This window comes from Nomascus leucogenys, chromosome 15, assembly GCF_006542625.1.
Source record: "Nomascus leucogenys isolate Asia chromosome 15, Asia_NLE_v1, whole genome shotgun sequence".
In the NCBI taxonomy this organism is placed as follows: Eukaryota; Metazoa; Chordata; class Mammalia; order Primates; family Hylobatidae; genus Nomascus; species Nomascus leucogenys.
The window spans coordinates 4,686,123-4,704,746 of NC_044395.1; the positions used below are offsets into that span (position 1 = coordinate 4,686,123).

The 18,624-nt window shown below is 39.7% G+C and overlaps 1 protein-coding gene across 5 annotated transcripts in view; it reads left to right on the forward strand.

The window, feature by feature from the left end:
- Positions 1 to 18,624, forward strand: part of ZBTB44 (zinc finger and BTB domain containing 44) — a 90,044-nt gene that overhangs the window by 35,533 nt on the left and 35,887 nt on the right. The window lies entirely within an intron of this gene.

Below are 18,624 nucleotides of genomic sequence, written 5' to 3' on the forward strand. Positions count from 1 at the left end.
TCTTATACTCATCCCCTGCTAATGAAACGAAAGCTGTACTTTGGGCGTGACACCCTGAGAATACTGGGACCAAAATTGCCCTTGCGCTGGCTTGTGAAGCAATGATTGAGTCAAGCCTAGAAGTCTTCAGGTTGCCGTCCCCCCTTCTACCAAGTACTCAGCTCCTAGAGCAAGGATTTCATTCTGAGAGAACTTTGCAATTATTTCCATCCCCAGCTTTAGAGACTTGGCTCAGAGATTTTTTGTGGTGGGGAGAAGTAGACTGATAGTTCTTAATCTCTTCTGAATGCAGCTTACTTAATTGGCCAGATAATGTGTAGAATTTCAAAGCTAAGGGTACTCTCAAAAATAGTGGTAGTTGTGGGAGAGGACTATAGAAAAGACCAGAATAAGACAGCTAAGAGAAGCTCTACTGTAGCAAGAAGAAATATCAGATAGACCTCAAACTGTTTCTTCAAATGAGCTACAGTTGGTTGGTTGGTTGGTTGGTTGGTTGGTTGGTTGGTTGGTTGGTTTTGAGACAGAGTCTTGCTCTGTTGCCCAGGCTGAAGTGCAATGGCACGATCTCGGCTCACTGCAACCTCCACCTCCTGGACTCAAGCGATTCTCCTGCCTCAGCATCGCGGTTAGCTGGGACCACAGGTGACCGCCACCAAGCCAGCTAATTTTGGTATTTTTAATAGAGACAGGGTTTTGCCATGTTGGTCAGGCTGGTCTCGAACTCCTGGCCTCAAGTGATCCACCTGCCTCAGCTTTCCAAAGTGCTGGTATTACAGGTGTGAGCCACTGCACCCAGACTGAGCCATATTTTGATTTCAATTAATTTGTAGAATATAAACCCAGGGCTTTTTTTTTTTTTTAAATAACAATAAAGCAGTTAGTGGAGTTTCACAAAACCTTGGTGTGATAAGAGAGAGCTAGAATATCACTGTAAATCCAGGGTGACTGGGCATACCCAAAAATGTACCTCTCTGGATCAGCATCCAAGGCTTAGCAATGTGGAGGTTGGGGAAGTGGGGAAATAGACTTTGCTAAAATAATTCGGCTAGTCACTAAAAAATAAGCAAGAAACAGTAAGAAGCACCAAGAAAGAGGGAGGTAGAGGAAAGGAACAGTAACTGGATTTGCTATGCTATATTATCAAAAATGTCAGTGTCTAGCAACAAATTATGAGGCATGCAGAGAAAAAAGAAATTATGACTCATGCACCAGAAAAAAAGCAGACCTTATAAACTGCCTGTGTGAGAGAGACCACATGTCAGATTTAGCAGAAAAGACTTCAAAATAGCCATCAGAAGTGTGTTCACAGAACTAGAGAAAAAGCATAATTAAAGAGGTAAAAGTGGGTATAGTGACAATTTTGCATAAAATAGAGGCTATCAATAAGAACATAAAAATTATCAAAAAAAAATTAGAAATCCTGGAATTGAAAAAAATAATTAACCAAAAATTCACTAGCAGTGCTCTTCTTCACTGGCAGAAGATGGATTTAATGAATTCGAACATAGATCAATAGAAATTATGCAAACTGAGGAACAGAGATAAGATAATAATGAGCAGAGCTTCAGCAAAACGTAGGACACCATCCCACATGCCATTAAACACCTAAGAGTAATGGGAGTTCTGGAAGGAGAGGAGGAAAAAGAAGATAACAATAGAAAATGATATAGCAATAGAAAAAACACTCAGTGGCAGAAAACTTCCCATACAAACGAATGATGGTTTGACTTACAAGTTTTTAGTATATGATAGTGCAAAAGCGAAAGTGATAATGCATTCAGTAGAAACCATGCTTCAAGTACCCTTACAACCACTGTTTTTCACTTTCAATGTGGTATTCAATAAATCATATGAGGTACTGAACACTTTATTTAAAAATACTTTGTGTTAGGTTATTTTGCCCAACTGTGTAAGCTAATGTCAGTGTTTTGAGCACTTTAAGCTAGACTAAGCTGTGATGTTTAGGAAGGTAGGTATATTAAATGCATTTTCGACTTTTGATATTTTTAACTAACAATGGGCTTATTGGATATAATTCCATACATTGGAGCATCTTTACTGAAAATCTTTTTCTACGTAAGAAAAATGTAGCAATTTAAACATACAGTAAAAACGCTAAAAGTTTAAAAAGGAAAATCTTTAAAATAGTAAGAAAATAACTCACTCAAAATGGAACCACTGTAAGATTAATGGCTGACTTCTTATAGCAGTGGAGGCCAGAAGGCGTTGGGAGAACATATTTGAAATGTGCAAAGGACGGGGGAAGAAAACTGTCAACCAAAAATCTTATATCCAACAATGCTATCTTTTTTAAATGAAAGCAAAATGAAGACTGTCCTAGAAAAACAAAAACGAAAATTTGTTGCTAGCTGACCCACTTTACAAGGAACATCGAAGGAATTTTTTCAGGCTGAAAGCAAATGACCCTAGATGGTAATGTGAATACACACAATAAAATAGAGCATCAGAAAAGGTAATTATATAATTACTTTTAAAAAAAGAATAAATTAACATTTTTTCTCCTTTCTTGTTATAAGTTTATTAAAAAGCAAGCTATTTTATATGTATATACATATATGTAATGCTGATCCCATAACAAAGAAATGTAATCTGTAATGTATCTGCCAGTAACAGCACAAAAATAAGTGGGTAGGAGCAAAGCTGTGTTGGGCTAAGGAAATGACTACAGATTGGGAAGTAGTAATCATGACCACATGTTGTGTTTGTAATCATGACCAGATATGATATGGGTAACAATACTACTATAAATGGGGGAGGGAATTGACATATATAGTAGTAATGTTTTTGTCTGTCACAAGAATTAAGCTAGTATAGATCTGAAGCTGGTTCTGGTATACTAAAACCTTGAGCAACTACTAAAAACATAACTCAAAAAATATAATTAAAAATCATTTTGCCGGGCACGGTGGCTCACGCTTGTAATCCCAGCACTTTGGGAGGCGGAGGCGGGCGGATCATGAGGTCAGGAGATCGAGACCACGGTGAAACTCCGTCTCTACTAAAAATACAAAAAAATTAGCCGGGCGTGGTGGCAGGCGTCTGTAGTCCCAGCTACTCGGAGAGGCTGAGGCAGGAGAATGGCGTGAACCCGGGAGGCAGAGCTTGCAGTGAGCCGAGATTGCGCCACTGCACTCCAGCCTGGGTGACAGAGGGCGACTCCGTCTCAAAAAAAAAAAAAAAAAAAAAAAAAAAATTTAAACCTGCAAATGCTGCATTAGAAAATAATGCAAAAGTAAGCACTAAAGGAATAGTAGAGGAACAAAACAGACATGGGACATAGAATCGCAGGTTTGAATCTAACTATACAAATAACATTAAATGTGAACAGATTGAAATCAAAAGACAGAGATTGTCAGACTAAGTTTATAAACAGCATTATCCAGCTGTATGCTAGCTGGAGGAGACATAATTGTCATTCAAAGATAAATAGATTGAAAAGTAAAAGGATGGAAATAAATATATCATGTAAACAGCAACCACCGGAAAGGGGGAGTGGTTTTACTCGTATCCAACAAATAGACTTTATAACAAAAAGTGTTACTAGAGACGTTTTATAAGGATAAAAGGGTCATTTCATCAGGAAGCTGTAACAGTTATATGTAATATATAACGTGTTATATGTAATATATAACGTGTTATGTGTAATATATAACATGTGTTATGTGTAATATATAATGTGTTATGTGTAATATATAACATGTGTTATGTGTAATATATAACATGTGTTATGTGTAATATATAACGTGTTATGTGTAATATATAACATGTGTTATGTGTAATATATAACATAAGTTATATGTAATATGTAATTGAATGTCAAAATACATGAAGGAAAAACAGAAATGAAGAAACAGACAATTCAACATTAGTAGTTGGAGACTTCAATATACCGCTTTTAATAATATATAGAACAGGGCAGGCACAGTGGCTAACACCTGTAATCCCAGCACTTTGGGAGGCTGAGGCAGGCAGATCACTTAGGAGTTTGAGACCAGCCTGGCCATCATGGTAAAACCCTATCTCTACTAAAAATACAAAAATTAGCCAGGCATGGTGGTGCACTCCTATAATCCCAGCTACTCGAGAGGCTGAAGCAAGAGAATCACTTGAACCCAGGAGGCAGAGGTTGCAGTGAGTCAAGATGGTGCCACTGCACTCCAGCCTGGGCAACACAGCAAGATCTGTCTCAAAAAAAAAAAAAAAAAAAAAACGTATAGAACAATTAAAAGGTCAACAAGTAAATAGACACTATAAACCAACTAGACCTAACTGACATCTGTGGAACACTCCACCCAGCAACAATAGAGTATACGTTCTCAAGTGCACGTGGAACATTCTCCATTATAGACCATATGCTAGGCCATAAAACAAACCTCTGATTTCTTTTTTCTTTTTTTTTTTTGAGACAGAGTTTCACGTTCACTCTTGTTGCCTAGGCTGGAGTGCAAAGGTGTGATCTCAGCTCACTGCAACCTCTGCCTCCCGAGTTCAAGCGATTCTCCTGCCTCAGCTTCCCCGGTCACTGGGATTATAGGCGTCTGCCACCTTTGTATTTTTAGTAGAGACGGGGTTTCACTGTGTTAGCCAGGCTAGCCTCAAAACTCCTGACCTTGGGTGATCCACGTGCTTTGGCCTCCCAAAGTGCTGGTGTTACAGGCATGAGCCACTGCACCTGGCCAATAGATTTTAACGCAAATGACCTGGCGCGGTGGCTCATGCCTGTAATCCCAGCACTTTGGGAGGCCGAGGTGGGCCGATCACGAGGCCAAGAGATCAAGATCATCCTGGCCATCATGGTGAAACCCTGTCTCTACTAAAAATACAAAAATTATCTGGGCATGGTGGCACGTGCCTGTACTCCCAGCTACTTGGGAGGGAGGCAGGAGAACTGCTTGAACCTGGGAGGCGGAAGTTGCAGTGAGCTGAGATCATGCCACTGCATACCAGTCTGGCTACAGAGTGAGACTCCGTCTCAAAAAAAAAAAATGGAGATTATGTTCTGAGATCATATGGAATGAAATTAGAAATCAAAAGCAGGAAAAAATTTGAGAAACTCACAGATATGTAGTAATTAAACAATACATTCCTAAATAACCAACAGATCAAAAAAGAAATCCGGATGAAATCAGAAAATATTCTAGAGTGGGTTAGGCATGATAGCTCACTCCTTTAATCTCAGCACTTTGGGAGGCCAAGGCAGGAGAATCGCTTGAGCCCAGGAGTTTGAGACCAGCCTGGGCAACATAGTGAATCCCTGTCACTATTTTTTAAAATGTATTTTAAAAAAGAAAATTTTCTATGGTGAATAAAAATGAAGATACGACATTACAAAAACTCATGGGATGTAGTTATAGCAGTGCTTACAGGGAAATTTATAGCTGTAGATGCTTATATTAAGGAAGAAGATAGATCTCAAATGAATGACCTCACCCCTCCACCTTAAGACACTGGAAAAAGAGCAAACCTACTTAAGGAGGCATAAGGAAGGAAATAATAAAGATTATAAAAGAATACTATGAAAAATTTTATCGCAATATAATTGTCATATGTCAAATGTCAGAAGCAGTAGACAATCTAAATAGATCTATATCAAGTAATGAGATTAGTAATTCAAACACTACCCTCAAAGAAAAGCCCAGGCTCAGATAGCTTTACAGTGAATTCTACCAAACATTTAAAGAACTAATACCGATTCTTTACAAACTCTTCCAAACAACAGGAGAGGAGGGAACTGCTGTTCCCATCTCATTTTATGTGGCTGGTATTTACCCTGATAATAAAGCCAGACAAAGACGTCACAAGAAAACTACAGACCAATATCTCTTATGAATAATGGAAGTGAAAATCCTCAACAAAATACTAGCAAATTGAATCCCACAACATATTTTTTAAAAAAACAAACTATGTATCGTGACCAACTGGGATTTTTTCCAGGTTTCCAAGGCTAGTTCAACATTTAAAATTAATTAATGGAATGTATTAATAGAATAATTTTTAAATTACATGATTTTATCAATAGATGCAGAAAAGGCATTTGACTCATTGAATTCCCTTTAGTGATAATAACACTGTAGCAAACTAGGAATAGAGGAGACTTTCCTTAACCTGAAAAGGGGCACCTATGAAAACCTCATAGCTAACATCATAATCAGTGATAACAGACTGGGAATTTCCCCTTCTAAGACTAGGAATAAGACAAGGATATCTGCTCTTGCTATTTCTGTTCAACATTGCACTGGAGACTCTAGGTAAGGAAATTAGGCAAGATAAATAAAAGGCATCTAGTTTGGAAAGGAAGAGGTAAGACTGTTTTCAGATGACATGATCTTATACACACTGAGCATTCCAAATCCAAAAATGTAAAATTTGAAATGCTCCAAAGTGCAAAGCGTTTTGAGCAACAACATGATACTCAAAGAGAATCCTCATTGGAGTATTTTAGATTTCGGGTTTTTGGATTAGGAATGTTCAACTAATAACATGTAATGCAAATATTCTAAAATTCAAAATACTTTTGGTCCCAAACTTTTTTTTTTTTATTTGAGACAATCTTGCTCTGTCACTCAGATTGGAGTGCAGTGGTGTGCCCTTGGCTCACCTCTGCCTCCTGGGTTCAAATTATTTTCGTGCCTCAGCCCCCCTACTAGCTGAGATTACAGGCATTTGCCACCACGCCAAACTAATTTTTTTGTATTTTTTTATAGATGGGCTGGGGCTGGGGCGGTGGGGGGGGGTTTCTCCATGTTGGCCAGGCTGGTCTCGAACTCCTGACCTCAAGTGATCCACCTGCCTCAGCCTCCCAAAGTGCTAGGATTATAGATGTGAGCCACCACGCCTGGCTTCCAAGCATTTTGGATAAGGGATACTCAACCTGTTGATAGAAAGTCGTAAGGAATTCATTTAAAAAGTATAGGACTAATAAACAAGTTGAGCAAGGTTGCAGAATATAAAACCAGTATACAAACATGAGTTATCTTATTATACACTTGCAGTGAAGCATTAAGAAAACAGGCTGGAGGTAGTGGCTCATGCCTGTAATCCTAGCAGTTTGGGAGGCCAAGGTGGGAGGATTGCTTGAGCCCAGGAGTTTGAGACCAGCCTGGGCAATGTGTCAAAACCCCATCTCTACAAAAAATACAAAAATTAGCCAGGCGTGTTGGTGGCCCATGCCGGTAGTCCCAGCTACTCAGGAGATTGAGGTGGGGGGATCAGTTGAGCCCAGCACATTAAGGCTTCAGTGAGCCATGATCATACCACTGCACTCCAGCCTGGGGCAGCAGAGTGAGACTCTGTCTCAAAAAAAAAAAAAAAAAAAATTAAAATAATTTTATTCACGGTGACATCAAAAGAATAAATTTAACAAAGAAAAACTCATACTCTGAAAACTTACAACATTGCTGAAAGATATTAAAGACAATGTAAATAAATAGAAAAACACCCCATGTTCATGGATCAGAAGATTCAACATTGTAAAGATAGCAGTATTCTCCAAACTAATCTATAAATTCAATGCAGTTCCTATCAGAATCCTAGCTGACTTTGTAAAGATTGACAGTCTGATTCTGAAATTAATATGGAGTTGCAGGGGACCCAGAATAGCCAAAATAGTACTACTGAAAAAGGACAAAATAAGAGGACTCAGCTTCTTGACTTCAAAACTTACTGCAAAACAACAGTAATTAAAGCATTGTGGTACTGGCACAAGGACATATAAATCAGTGGAATAGAGAGTCCAGATATAAACCCATTTGTGTTCAACTGATTTCCAACAAGGATGCCAAGATCTTTCAGTGGTAAAAGAATACGCTTTTTAACAGATGGTACTGGGACAACTGAATAGCTACATGCAAAAGAACGAGGTGGGACCATATACAAAAAATAACTCAAAATGGGTTAAAGACCTGAAACTTTAAAACTCCTTGAAAAAAAAAATTAGTAAATCTTCATGACTTTGTATTTGGCAAGGAATTTGTAGATATGATACCAAAAGCATGAACAGCAAAAGAAAAACGCTGAACTTCGTAAAAATTAAAACCTGTGCTTCAAAGGACACCATCATAAAAGACAACCCACAGAATGAGAGAAAATATTTGCAAACCATTTCTCTGTTAAGCAACTCACAACTAGAATATATAAAGAACTCTGACAACTCAGTAACAAAAAGACAATGTAATGGGCAGAGCTCCTAATGGACCCCAAGGAAGATACACGAATGTCCAGGAAGCACATGAAGATGCTCAACATTGTTGCTTATCAAGGAAATGTAAATTAAAAGTACAATGAGATACCACCTCACATCCACTAGGATGGCTAGAAACAAAGTTGGATAATAACAAGTGTTGATGAGGATGTGGAGAAACCAGAATCCTCATACACTCTTTTTTTTTTTTTTGGAGACGGAGTCTTGTTGACACCCAGGCTGGAGTACAGTGGCATGATCTTGGCTCACTGCAACCTCCGCCTCCCAGATTCAAGCTATTCTCCTGCCTCAGCCTCCCGAACAGCTGGGATTACAGGTGCCCACCCCTACACCCAGCTAATTTTTTTGTATTTTTCGTAGAGTTGGGGCTTCACCATATTGGCCAGGCTGGTCTTGAACTCCTGACCTCTAGTAATCCACCCGCCTCGACCTCCCAAAGTGCTAGGATTACAGACGTGAACCTCCGCATCCAGCCTCCTCATACACTCTTGATGGGAATATAAAGGTGTGGCTGCTTTGGAAGACAGTCTGACAGTTTCTCAAATGATTAAATATAGAGTTACCATATGACCCAGCAATTCCTGTCTTACACATTTACCCAACAAACTGAAAACATACATCTACACAAAAACTTACACATGGTTGTTTATAGCAGCATTATTCATAATAGCCAAAAACTGGAAACAGCTCATGTCCATTAACCCGTAGATAATAAAAATGTGGAATATGGAGTGGAATATTTTTTCAGCAATCAATGTAAATGAGGCATGTTACATGGTAGAACATTATACTAAGTGAAGTGAGCCCCAAAAGTCCACATTATATAATTCCATTCATATGAAAGTCTTGGATGGGGAAGTTTATAGACAAAAAAATAGATTAGTGGTTGCTTAGGGCTGGCAGGAAGTTGGAGGGGTTCTCCTAGGTTTGTCTGTTGGGAACCTCCTCAAGTTGACTTGAGCTCTGACATACCCCGAGTAATCTATGGTAGCTTCCTTGTTATCTGGTCAGATACTCCAGGAGGCATTTACTGCCTGAGACATGGAATCAGCCATTTCTCTAAGGACCCATGAGTTTATAGTTTTTGGGGGGTGAGAAATGTAATTTAGAAGCCATTCTGGGTGCTAGCAATATTCACTGCTAGAGATTAAGTACATTATCATTTCATACTGATGCTTTTAATTCGAAAAATTCAAGACTATAAATTCAAATTGCAACTTTTTCCTTTAACCATTTATAAAGAGTAGATGTAGGCATTTTATATAGCAAAACCAGATAGAAATTTTATAACATAAATTCATTCATATATTTCAATCTGTTGTATGTTATGTGCAATACTGCACAGGGTCAAGAGAGAAATTAGACACATAAAATGTTTTCACCAAGGCCTTTTGCTCTATCTGCTCCAAGCTTCTAACGACTTGCCTTTCTGCCCTTCTTCCCCATACATTCTTTACATGTCTTCAGCTCTGATAAATTCAGCAGAATGAAATTTATCAGTGACTGCTTCCCTGAACTGCAGGCCAGAATGGGCAACTTCATGTATAAATTTACACGTGGATATTCTTCTCAGGTATGTTAAACTCAGTATATCAAAAATTGAAACATTTCTTTCTCCATCATCAACCCCTATCAAAACCAGCTCTTCTTTCGTCTTGTTTGGTGAAAACAAAGTTAGAGATATAACCATCTGACTCTTTAGCTACTGTTCCACCCACCCTTAGTACAAAATCATGCCTAGGTGGTTTTCCATTCTAAATACTTCTCAAATGCATTTTCTTTATCCTCACTGCTGCCACCAGGACATCTTCGTAAAAGGCAGATAGGACTCTTCTGCTCCCATGTGGCTACCCATACTTTTTGAAGAAGATTGTAGGTCTGAAGCTTGGTAGAAACATAAGTGGTCTTGAACCAAATAATTTTCTGGCCTCAGTTTCCTCATCTGTAAAATCAGGGTATTATAATGTAACCACATGTGAGATAGCATATCTAAAGCCCCTAGTGTTATATCTGGAACATAGTTGATAATTAGCCAATACAGACAAGTTTATGTATAAATTTCTACCTGGATATTCCTCTTACAGGCATCTTAAACTTATATGCCCCTCTCCTTAACCTTTTCTGTCCTTGATGGGTTTTAATTAGAATATAAGCTGCGAGTGAGTGATCTCGGTTCAGTTTTAGCATAATTAAAACCTGGTTATTATCTTTTGAAAGTTAGCCTCCAGTTTTGAGATGTGGCTGCATATTTAAATAGGTACATTCTTTTAAATATCAACTTTTCCCATCCAACTAAAATTACTTTCAAGGTTAACAGTCTCATTACTTTCTCTTTCATCATGTTAAGCAGCCACCTCACTTTATATGCTAAGAGCTACTTCGTTTTAATCTCAAATCTTCTGATAATTTTTATCAGCTAATCTATATATCAAAATATAGATTTTTAAAATGCTGTGAAAATAGACATTTTAAAATTTGATCTCCATTTAATTTTTGTTCACACTTTTTCTAGTGTGAATAAATAGCTAACATTTATTGAATGCTTGCTTTATGCCAGAAATTGTGCTAATTTAATCCTCTTGGCTATCTTGGAAGTATAATTTCTATGATTCCTGTTTTTCAGATGAGAAAAAAAACAGAAGCATCATTAGAGAGGTGAACAACTTGACTTAGATTTAATGCCTGACTGGTAAATGGGGAAGTGAAAATTTAAAACCTAAGATTTGTCTAACTTAAACCAATCTACTTTATTAACTAGGCTGTATACCTTATTTGGCAAAATTGTTTCAACCCAACTATAAACAAAAATTGTAGGTTTTTTTTTGTATTCCCTTAAATTATATGTTGTTTAGCAACATACCACTTTCATAAGAATGTGTGATAGCAGTATTGCATCAGTAACTTGGAATAAAATGGGTGGGAAGTAAACTTCCTGAATTACTGAATAGTTCAAATTGCAAACTGCTAAAAGTACATTTTTATTACTTGTAAATGCTGCGCAAAGTCTAAATTAGTAATTGTAGTTAATACTGATCTTTACTCAAGAATTATAAATGACCTCCAAATTAAGCTTATAACTACACATATACATATTCATCTACACACAGAGATAAATGAGATTAATTAATTAATTAATTAGTGGAGTTTCACTCTTTTTGCCCGGGCTGGAGTGCAATAGTGCGATCTCGGCTCACTGCAACCTCCACCTCCCGGGTTCAAGTGATTCTCCTGCCTCAGCCTCCCTACTAGCTAGGATTACAGGCACACACCACCACGCCCAGCTAATTTTGTATTTTTATAGAGATGGGGTTTCACTATGTTGGCCAGGCTGGTCTTGAACCCCTGACCTCAGGTGATCCACCCGCCTCGGCCTCTCAAAGTGCTGGGATTACAGGTATGAGCCACCATGCCTGGCGAGATTTTTTTTTTAAAGAGACTTGGCTAACTTATAGTTTCTAAACTGTCCACATTATGTATGACATTTTCTTTTTTTCTCTCTCTCTCTTTAAAATTTGAGGCCAAGCGTGATGGCTCACACCTGTAATCCCAGTGCTTTGGAAGGCTGAGTCAGGTGGATCACATGAGGTCAGGAGTTTGAGACCAGCCTGGCCAACATGGTGAAACCCCATCTCTACTAAAATTACAAAAAATTAGCCAGGCGTAGTGTCTGGCGACTGTATTCCCAACTACTCGGGAGGCTGAAGCAGAAGAATTGCTTGAACCCGGGAGGCGGAGGTTGCAGTGAGCCAAGATTGTGCCACTGTACTCCAGCCTGGGTGACAGAGTGAGACTCTGTCTCAAAATAAAATAAAATAAAATTTGAGACATGATCTTGCTGTGTTGCCCAGGTTGGAGTCAAGGGATCTTCCCACCTTAACCTCCTGAGTAGCTGAGGTTATAGCTGCATGCCACTATACTTGGCAAATTTTTCAAATATTTTTAAAATACCTTATTGCCAAAAAATTCTAGCAATTATCTGAGCTTTCAGCGAGTCATAATCTTTTTGTTGGTAGAAGGTCTTGCCTTGATATTGATGGGTGCTACTGATCTGGATGGTGGTCACTGAAGATGGGAGTTGTGGCAGTTTAATAAGACAGTGATGAAGTTTGCCACGTGGGTTGAATCTTTCTTCCCCTACCCCACTCCACCCCCCGCTTTTTTTTTTTTTTTTAAATTAGAGGTGGGTCTCACTCCATTGCATTGAGCTCCTGGGCTCAAGTAGTCTTCCTGTCTCAGCCTCCCAAAGTGCTGGGATTACAGGCATGAGCACCTGCACCCAACCTGGATCTTTCTTTCATGAGGATTTCTCTTTTTTTTTTTTTTTTTTTTTTTTTATAGACAGAGTCTCACTCTGTCACCCAGGCTGGAGTGCATGGCATGATCTTGGCTCACTGCAGCCTCCACCTCCCGGGTTCAAGCAATTCTGCCTCAGTCTCCCGAGTAGCTGGGATTACAGGTGCCTGCCACCACAACCGGCTAATTTTTTGTATTTTTGGTAGAAACAGGATTTCACCATGTTGTCCAGGTTGGTCTCGAACTCCTGACCTCAGGGGATCCACCTGCCTCGGCCTCCCAGAGTGCCAAAGTGCTGGGATTACAGGCATGAGCCACTGCGCCCGGCCTTCACGAGGATTTCTCTACAGCATGTGATGCTGTTTGATAGCATATTACTTACAGAAGGACTTCTTTCAAAATTAGAGTTGATTGCTAGGTGTAGTAGTTCAAACCTTTAATCTCAGCACTTTGGAATGCTGAGGCCAGGAGTTCGAGACCAGCCTGGGCAACATAGGGATATCCCCATCTCTACCAAAAAAAAAAAAATTTAAAAATTAGCCAGGCGTGGTGACACACACCGTAGTCCTAGATACTTGAGTGGCTGAGACAGGAGGATTGCTTGACCCTAGGAGTTCAAGGCTACAGTGAGCCATGATCATGCCACTCTACTCCAGCGTGGGTGACAGAGTGAGATCCTGCCTCTAAAACAAAAATTATAATCTTACCTAGCTCTTCTGGATAACTTGCCGCTTTGACATCAGTACTTGCAGCTTTACCTTGCACTTTTATGTTATGAAGATGGCTTCTTTCCTTCAACCTCATGAACCAACCAACCTCTGCTAGCTTTTCTGAATTTGTTTTAGAGGCAGGGTCTCACTCTGTCGCCCAGGCTGGTGTACAGTGGCTTGATCTCTGCTCACTGTAACCTCTGCTTCCCAAGCTCATGCAATCCTCCAGCCTCAGCCACAGCCTCCCGAGTAGCTGGGACTACAGGCATGTGACACCACACTGAGCTAATTTTTGTATTTTTTGTAGAGATGGTGTTTCACCCTATTGCCAGGCTGGTCTTGAACTCTTGAGCTCAAGCCATCTACCCACCTCAGCCTCCTAAAGTACTGAGATTATAGGGTGAGCCACTGTGCCCAGCTAAAAAAATTAATTAAATTTTTTTAAAAATTGGAGTTGATCCTCTCAAACCCTGCCACTGCTTTATCAACAAGGTTTATGTAGTTTTCTAAACCATTTATTGTCATTTCAACAGTGTTCCTAGTATCTTCACCAGGAGTGGACTCCAACTCAAGAAACCACTGTCTTTGCTTACCCACAAGGAGCAACTCCTTATCTGTTCAAGTTTTATCATGAGATTGCAGCAATTCAGGCTGCATTTTGAATTCTAGTTCTCTTGCAGTTTCCAACACATCTGTAGTTACTTCCTCTGTGAAAGTCTTGAACCTCTCAAAGTCATCTATAAAGGCTGGAATCAATTTTGTCCAAACTCCTGTTAATGTTGATATTTTGACCTCCTCCCATGAATCTCAAACAGTCTTAAGGGCATCTAGAATGATGAATCTTTTCCAGAAAGTTTTCACTTGCTTTGTGCAGATCCATCAGAGGAATCGGTATCTATGGCAGCTATAGCCTTTTGAAATGTATTTCTTAAATAATAAGGCTTGAAAATCAAAATGACTCCCTGATCTATAGGCTGCAGAATGGATGTTATATTAGCAGCCATGAAAACAACATCAATCATGTACATCCTCATCAGAGCTCTTTGATGACCAGATGCACTGTTGGAAAGCAGTAATATACTGAAAGCAGTCTTGTGAGCAGTAGGTCTCAACAGTGGGCTTTTAAGACATTCAGTAAACCATGCTGTAAACAGATGTGCTGTCATCAGGCTGTGTTGTTTCATTTATAGGGCACAGGCAGAATAGATTGAGCCTAATCGTTAAGGGGTCTAGAATTTTCAGACTGGTAAATGAATATTGGCTTCCAGTTAAGTCACCAGCTGTATTAGCCGCTTAAAAGAGAGGCATCCCGTCCTTTGAAGCTTTGAAGCCTTGAAGCCAGGCATTGACTTCCCTTTAGCTGTGAAAGTCCTAAACGTGTCTCTTTCCAGTGTAAGGCTGTGTTGTCTACATTGAAAACCTGTTGTTTAGTGTAGCCACCTTCATGAATGGTCTTAGCTAGCTCTTCTGGATAACTTGTTGCAGCTTCGACATCAGCACTTGCGGCTTCACCTTGCACTTTTATGTTATGGAGATGGCTTCTTTCCTTCAACATCATGAATCAACTTCTGCTAGCTTCCAGCTTTTCTTCTGCAGCTTCCTCATCCCTCTCAGCCTTCACAGAATTGAAGAGAGTTATGGCCTTGTGCTGGATTAGGCTTTGATTTATAGGAATGTTGTGGTTGGTTTCATCTTCTGTCCACACCAGGCAAACTTTCTCCATGTGAGCAATAAGGCTGTTTTACTTTCTTATCATTTGTGTGTACACTGGAGTAGCACTTTTAATTTCCTTCAAGAATATGTCCTTTGCTATCACAGCTTGGCTAGCTGTTTGGTATAAAAGGTCTAGCTTTCAGGCTCTCTCAGCTCTCAACATGCCTTCCTCACTAAACTTAATCATTTCTAGCATTTCATTTAAAGTGAAAAACATGAGGCGGGTGGATCACTTGAGGTCAGGAGTTCGAGACCAGGCTGGCCAACATGGTGAAACCCCCCTCTCTACTAAAAATATAAAAATTAGCCAGGCTTTGTGGTACGCACCTGTATTTCCAGCTACTCTGGAAGCTGAAAGGAGAATTGCTTGAATCTGGGAGGTGGAGGTTGCAGTGAGCCAAGATTGTGCCACTGCACTCCAGCCTGGGTGACAGAGCAAAATTCCGTCTCATAAAAAAAATAAAGTGAGAAACATGCAGCTCTTCTTTTCACTTGGTCATTTAGAGGCCATTGTAGGGTTATTAATTGGTCTAATTTCAATATCCTTGTTTTTCATGGAATAGGGAGACCTGAGGAGGAGGAGAGAGATGGCGGAGTGACTAGTGGGTAAATCAGTCATAACACACACAACATTAAGTTCACTGTCTTATGTGGGTGCAGTTTGTGGTACCCCAAAACAATTACAGTAGTAACATCAAAGATTACTGATCACAGATCACCATAACAGATATAATAATAATGAAAAATTTTGAAATACTGCAAGAATTACCAAAATATGACACAAATGTGAAGTGAGCACAAGCTGGTGGAAAATGGCACCAGTAGACTTGCTGACAGCAGGGTTGCCACAAATTTCCAATTTGTAAAAAACACAATATCTGCAAAATTTAATAAAGCAAAGTGCAAGAAGACGAGGTATGTCTGTGTATCCAAAATATATTTGTCCATATAAGTTTGTATTATGGAGGATATCATGGGCCTGAGTTTCCGCGGACATATTGGGAAATGCATGTGGTAAATATATGGTAGAGAATGTATTTCCTCATCATCACCTTCTTCTCATCCCATACAGTACTAAGTATATCAGACTTTGTACCATGTATGTGAACAAGCATGACTTATGGGAGGTACTGATGAGCCATTTTATTTATTCTGTGGAGTTGGTTCTCCCTCCAGCTTCCTGGAGAGTAAGTTTTAATAACTGTTCTGATCACTTTCAGGAACTACCAGCAATCTTTTCAAGAACTAATAAACTTAAGAGTGAAAGCTTTCCCTCCTTTCCCACCTCAGGCCTACTACAGGCCTGCAGTTGAAGAGTCAGGTGTGGTTTGCCTCCTTTTTCTTTCTTTCTCTCTTCCCCAACTTTCTTCTTTCACTCCTCTTCATTTGCTGGCTGTGGTTTCTGGCCCTTTCAGGAAGAAAAGGTCTTTGATAGCAGTGTTAGTAGCAGCAGCAACTAATGTTTCTGTAGCATTGATTATGTTGCTACTTACTATTCTAAACACTTAACATGTATTAGATCATTTAATCCTCAGAACTCTGTGAGGTGTGTTGTGTTATATTTATTATACCGCCGAATATATTAAGATACAGAGGGTTTGTTTAATGACTTGCCTAAGGTCACACAGGTAAAAATAGCAGAACCAGCATGCAGAGCGAGCATTCTGGCTCCAGAGCCTGTGCTTTCAACCACTCCACTGTGTTGCCTTTATGTACTGTTGGGAGATAGTAGGCATACTTCTTGGCCTTGGTTGTTGTTTAAATCAGACTTACGTGCCCTTCAGAGTTTTTTCAGTTGTAACATATTTTCCATAGACCTGAGGAAAAGATCAGCATGCCTTGAAGCCCCTTTCCCTGCAGGGGAGTAAGCAGGGAAGTAGAATGGGGTTTGCAACTCACAACAGACTGATTACTCTCAGCAAAAATCCTTTTCATATCTACTCTTCGAACATGGAAGATGACTGAAGGTGGATGTAACTCAAGGTTGAAAATAGTTTTCCACTACCCCTTGTATAAGGTGCCCTTGTGCCTCACTTGAGAATGTAGTACATTATCTATTGTTTGGGGCCTATTCAAGATTGAAATGGTTTCATTTTAATACTCTGATGCACATGTCTTCTAAATATGCTGTTTAATTTCTTGCCTTCACACCTTTGTTCATGCAGATGGTCCTTGGATTATAACTAATTCACTTGCTCTGAAAACATGTTTCTTCCCTCAGCTACATGATCCCAAAGTAAGCACTCTTGAAGGCCATGCTTTAAAAGCAGAAGCTAGTCTCCTGGGATGCAATAAATGAACAAAACGCTTTATATATAGCCCTCCCATTTTCTTCCTCTTCATCTCATTTTTGTGAGACCTAAATCAGCAAATATGTTAAATGATGGTTTGTGTAGACCAGTCCCTGGCTGTCTAGGGTCTCATTGTGGTCAGTTGACTTCAGGAAGGGTATGTGGAGCACTCAGTTTACATTTGAACTTCTGTCACTAATTATGGTCAAGATAATTATTTCAGTAGCTTTACCTGGCTGCTTTGGAACAGAGATTTATGCCTTATCCTTCTGTGAAGTCTGACATGGAACAGTCTCAAATTGATCATTTTGTCTTCTCAAGTTAGAATAGTCTGTGACTTATATTTTTTTAGAGAGGGTCTTACTCTGTCACCAAGGCTGGAGTGCAGTGGTGCAATCTCAGCTCACTGCAACCTCCACCTCCCAGGCTCAAGTGATCCTTCCACATCAGTGTCCCAAATAGCTGGGACTACAGGCCCATGCCACCACACCCGGCTAATTTTTATGTGCTTTTTGTAGAGACAGGGTTTTGCCATGTTGGCCAGGCTGGTCTTGGACTCCTGAGCTCAAGCAATCCGCCTGCCTTGGCCTCCCAAAGTGCTAGGATTACAGATGTGAGCCACCACACCTGGCAACCTTTTTAAATTCATCTTGAAATCTTTTTCTTTTTTCTTTCCACTTCCTTTTTTTCTTTTTCCCATCTTTCTTTTCCTGTATACATTTACCTGCATAGAACATTAACAGGGATGATTATGTAATGGATTGTTTAGTGTTTACACTGGCATTGCCTGCTGCATGCTCACATTTAGAAACAGGAATGATAATATGCCTACTGACAGAGATATGATGACAATCAACTAATTATTAAATGTGAAACATTTCAAATACTGTCTGGCACATAGAAGACACTCTACAATTGTCCTTATTTACAAACTGTTGCAGCCCTGCAGCTCATTAAAACATTGGTTCACAGGCCAGGCATGGTGGCTCACGCCTGTAATCCCAGCACTTTGGGAGGCCGAGGCGGGCCTATCACCTAAGGTCAGGAGTTCAAGACCAGCCTGGCCAACATGGTGAAACCCCATCTCTACAAAAATACAAAACTTAGCCATGCATGACGGCGGGTGCCTGTAATCCCAGCTACTCGGGAGGCCGAGGCAGGAGAATTGCTTGAACCCAGGAGGCAGAGGTTGCAGTAAGCCGAGACCGCCCCGCTGCACTCCAGCCTGGGTGACAGAGCGAGACTCTATCTCAAAAACAAAACAAAAAACAAAACATTGGTTCACAGACTTCACTGATTGGACAGTTTGGAAGGCAGATAAGGAGAATATATTTCTATACAGTCCCTCTGTTGTAGTTTCTCACTACCATCTTTCAGCTTTTTAATTTAGCACAGT